Raw genomic sequence first — 5,275 nt, forward strand, 5'->3', positions numbered from 1 at the left:
CATTTACTCTCAAGCTGTCTAAATTTCCACCCTTTAGAATGGTCCTAATTTTTACCTTATTTCTTTTGCTTGAGTTGGAAATGTCCCCTCTACAATTCAGACCGTTTTTTTATCGTATTAATTCGCGTTCCTGTATTTTTTTTTGTTGCACTTTCTGCCTCCCTATCCGCCAGGTTGCGTAAAAAGTGTTCGTTGTACAAATGTTTTTCAACCTTCTTTGAGCCACGGAACACTTTATGCATTAAAATAATGTCGCGGAACACCAAATCGGATTTTATAATATGGGCTAATCCATAATGCAATCAAATAAACAATACAACAACAGTTTATTCACTTTCAGTTTTTCTCAATGTGATATCTGGGCCTGTTTGGATGAGCACAAAGTTGATATTCGGGCAGGAATTGCAGAAAGACAAACGCAAAGCCGTTGTGATTTTAATTTTTTCACCAGCACTACCAAATTGTTATTCAAAACTGATTTATTAAAGCTTGCACAGGTGTAGCATTTCGGCGACTTCTTGGGGAAAGTTAATATCAAATATCCAATACGTGTACAAAAGCAGAAGCAGTGCAGTTTCAGGCTCCTCGATGTGGCATCGCAGTTGCTTGTGCACGTATAGAGAAAATCCCTCGGATGTGCTTGACTGGAGATTGGGATAAGGAGTTGTGACTTTTGTCAAGCTGAAACTGTCATCCTGTAATACAAGATGTAACATTAGCATTGAATCAACCTTATAAGAGTTATAGGCCTATGGTAAAACTGATTATACTTGAATAGGTATAGATTTATATGATGCTAACGAATTCTGTTGTTGTGGAACACTACCATCCCTATGGCACACAAATAAGCTATACAGAATTATGGCAAGGTTAACAATTTCGTAACAATATAAAAATGGCAGGCCAATGAAGCATTCAGCAGCGAAATGCGACCCTTGAAAAATAACAGACTGTTTATGATCTGATTAATAAAATATTTATTCAATACAATTCAATTTTGATCATCTCATCTGCATTTCATTTTAAATTTCATCTTCAATTAGGCAAAATACAGATAATACGAAACCAAGGAAGTTTCCAGAAATAGTTGATAAAACTACCATTCAACGTTTTATAGGCAGAGAAAACTTTTTCTCAAATCGCTAACAAAACGTTTTTTTTTAAGAGCTGTAACTTTAGTTCTCATTTTGTATGTGTGCAAGATAAAGCAGTTTCTCAATTGTTTAGATTGGAGTCTAATCATTAGACTATAGTTTTGTGTTCTCCTGCATATTTTTGCCTAATCTTTAGTATTTCCTATTCAAGGTATAAGGTGTTGTAAAGGCCTGATAAAGACTACTAGATGCATATTGCATAGCCGCGAACGATTGTTGTGTCGTTGTTGTTTTCAAAATGTTAAATGTTGTCTCGTTGCTTAGTTATGTCTTTTTATGGTTAAAAAAACTCCTTCAACATGAACACTTTTTTGTGCATAAAAAAAAAAAAAAAAATTCGTCATGACACGGTTTTGTTTTCAAACGCACTTACGTTTCTCGAAAATATGGCAAACCGAACACTTCGAATTGCAACATTGCCGGATTTCGAAACGAAACTAAGACAAAGAAATAAAAAAACATAAAAATAAATTGCTTTTTTTTTTAAATAATCCTAAAGCTGCTTTAAATTATTGGTTCGTTTCAGTTTTTATTCTTTTATGTGGTTTTGCTTCTCACCACGTTTCTTGGAATTTGATTTTGCTCAAATAAAATTGTTTTAAAATATCCAAAGCTTTAATGTGTCAAAACGAGAGCTGTGGAGTTGGGCAAAAAATATACGACTTCGACTCCTCGATTTATAACTGGCTAACTCCAGCTGCAGTGTTGTAAGGATTTTTAGGGCCGCCAGATTGGTTTTTGCATTATTCAAAAAGAATACAAAAAAAATAATAATCAGTGGTTTTATGAAACGTTGTGCATTAAAGTTGTGTTGTTGTAAGTAATAGAAGCTTGGTCTTATTTATCTCATTGCAAGCAATTTAAAATTGCAAACAAAATTTTTATTGTTTATCGTTTTGTATGCAGCCGGAGTTGCAGTCGGCCTTTTTTTTGAAACTCCTATTCCAGAGCCCTGATAAAAACCATGCGCATATTCATAAGCAAAAAAACTGGAAAAAAGTTTATCTCTCTTTTATTTGTGACGTCAGTGGACCCAGAGCCCGTGATCTCACCTCTTTTTTAACGCTCTGTCTTGGAGAGTGCACTATTGCGAAGAAAATAAAGTTGACATTCCGCTGATATAAGGCTTATGAATTTTGACCACTAGGTGTGAGTAATGAGTTGTGAGGCATTTTTCCGACGAATTTTCTTTCATCAAGCAAGCGCTTAATGTGAATGTGGGATATAAAATGAGATATAACTCTCACTAATGTTTTGCAAGACAGTCATCCACATTCTACGATGATCATCATTTTTTTATTTTGATACATTCTAATAGGTGAAGCAGTGCCTCCTACCTTACACAGTTCTTACATGCATTGCATACGGACACTGCGAGGTAACAGCATCAAACTGTTTAAGTAACAAATGTAATTGTAATCAAATGTAGCTAGCGGTAGACTGATGACTTACAGCGCCAATTATCACAAAGTGCTGCATTCGCTCTTTGAATGCAAGTGGTAAGCACAGCAGAGTTCTCCAGCGATCTGCAAATACAAAATAACTATGAGCTGTGCAATGTGCATAATAGATAAGGTAAATGCGGTGCCAAACTCGGTTACTAAGTTTTGGGAATGAGAAGATACAGTAAGGTTGTCATCACACTAGGCCTTCGGCACTAACGAAAGGAGAGTGGCCAGTTACTTTCTCTTTGCTTTTATATGTACGTAGGACAGTAGACACAAGAAAACTATCGTGCAAAACATGACAAGTTGCCAGAAAATATTAAATATTCTCACGCTAAATATTATCAGACAATTCTATGCAATGTAAGTTGCTTCACCTATTTAATCAAATTAAATAAAGAGTTACCGGTATGGGTTCGTGGTTTACCTGCTTCTTACGCAACAGTAAATATATACATTATTGCTGGTCAAATGACAAAACTAGAGACTAGACATTGGGCTATCTCACCAAAAGGTCCAGGTAACTGTAATAATATGGCTGCTCTATTTCAATACCTTTAAACCAGGGGTTCCCAACCTGTGGTACGCGTACCACTAGTGGTACGCGAAGGTTTTTCAGGTGGTACGCGGGTAGCTTCCGTTTTTTTTTTTCACAAAAATGTGGATTAACAGCTTTATATTTTGTGTATCTAAGTTTGTTTACAAAAAAAATTCCCGAAGCATATTCTTATTGTTACGTCTCTATTCCTGTTGTTTTGTAACATTACGACCTTCAAAATACAGGTCATGTCAATTGTCAACAAGGAGCACAGTTGCTTTGAAAAGTCGTACAATACTGTTGAATAGTGGGCGTTAATTATGTGAAATGATTGCTTTTGATAGATATCATCTACTGTTTTATAGCTTTAGCTACAAATTGCGTTCAATAATGCTAGTTGTAAGTTAAAAATAGATAGGAATTAAATGTTCAATAACAGTTACAAGGAATGCTCTCCAATAAACTTCTGGCTCAGTATGGCCTCTTCATATTCAACATTAGCTTCCCACGCTGTTCCACAGCTACTGATTTTCCCTTCCACGTGGGAATGTGAGCAGGGATTTTCAGTCATGGTGAACATCAAGTCAAAAAATCGAAACCGACTAGGTGCGCCCGGAAATGACTTTCGATGCGCTGTTAGCAAATTTACACCGGGTATCGACCAATTGGTGGACAGTAACCAAAAAACAAAAATCTCATTACATTTAGTTGTGGTGCTTTAGTGTTATTTTAGTAGGCCAATATTATTATTCTGAATGAAATATGATTCGATCAAATTAGTTCTCCTTCAAGGAGTGGTACGATTGGCAGTACACAGCGTCCAAGTGGTACGAGATCGTAAAAAGCTTGGGAACCCCTGCTTTAAACCATATATTATATATATATCACACTGTTTTAAACTTACCACTAAGGCCAATTATTTTAGCCAGTTCATTTAGGAAGTTATTGATCTCCAACACTCGTTGGTAGGCAAGGGACACCTCTTGGTAGCTTACATCGCTCTTCTTCAAGTTGAGCTGCCTCAACGATCAACTGTCAATGATATAGCAATGCGATACTTTATCGTATATGATGCAGAGCGTATATTGAATGTAAAAACATGATACGATACTTTCTTTGTATGAAGACTCAACTGAAAAGTCAGACGTTGCTACATTAAATCAACGTAATTGTGAATATTGAATTAACGTAACAAAGACTGATTTCTAGAGCTGAAATTTGCACTGAACGAAATGTTTTTTGTCCCAACTTATAAAACCAAATACTGCCAAGGTTAGGTCACAACAGGGTAAACAAAAATACACAGATTACATAATATATAATCTGCTACGACCTACATGTTTTTTGTTGTTGCAGTTTAGACTGGTGTTACAGCATATATACACAAAATACTAGATAAACAGAAAAGTCAATAATTTTGGTTTAATTAGTTTGACAATATAGCACGGTACTTAAATAAAGTCACAATGTTACTTACCAAACTATTTCGTATCCAAGGGTGCAGATCATCTACAGTAACGCAATTATGTAGGTGATTCCAATATTCTACTTCAAGGGGAAATTCATGTGTAAACAACTCAGTTCACTAGTTGTTAATAATAATCCACGATGAAGTCACAGCGACAAACAAAACAATATCATTACAATAGGTTTCATACAAAGTTTTGCTGTGAAATAAACAAATAACATACTGTAACTTCATTTTAAATCGTGCTTTTCTCTGCATTATATGACTACCTCTAGCTCTGCCATTGGAACTAAACTAAACAAAACAAGTAGCCTACTGCACAAAAAAACTTGGTCAGCGAAAAGAATTTACAACATACAAACAACGCTTTCGTGTTCTGAGGCATGGATGGTGTTGTTCATCGATCAATCCTCGTTACACTCGACCGCACAGAGATACCAGTAAATGAGGTCAGGGTCTCTTCGTCGACAAAGCGAAAACAATTCTTTCGCCATCCAATTCACGCTCCATTTATCTGACCAGCGTGATGTCGCACACAAAATACAGCACAAACAAAAATGTTATAATACTCTACACTCCACCCAAAATATGCTACTACGTTTAACACTTAGATCCTCAGGCCTGATCTGGCCCCCCTAAATCGCAATGGCCAAAGGCCACAGAGAGTCGC

At 36.1% G+C, this 5,275-nt stretch overlaps 1 long non-coding RNA gene across 1 annotated transcript; it reads right to left on the minus strand.

Moving 5' to 3' along the window:
• Positions 1–482: 482 nt before the first annotated feature.
• LOC145770999 (uncharacterized) lies at positions 483–4,799 on the minus strand. The gene is made up of 4 exons (XR_014289181.1): positions 4,615–4,799; positions 4,042–4,169; positions 2,607–2,680; positions 483–695 (listed from the first exon to the last, which is right to left on the minus strand). It is a non-coding gene; the product is annotated as an uncharacterized LOC145770999 (long non-coding RNA).
• Between the last annotated feature and the right edge of the window lie 476 nt (positions 4,800–5,275).

This window comes from Aplidium turbinatum, chromosome 5 (assembly GCF_918807975.1).
Source record: "Aplidium turbinatum chromosome 5, kaAplTurb1.1, whole genome shotgun sequence".
Classification (NCBI taxonomy): domain Eukaryota; kingdom Metazoa; phylum Chordata; class Ascidiacea; order Aplousobranchia; family Polyclinidae; genus Aplidium; species Aplidium turbinatum.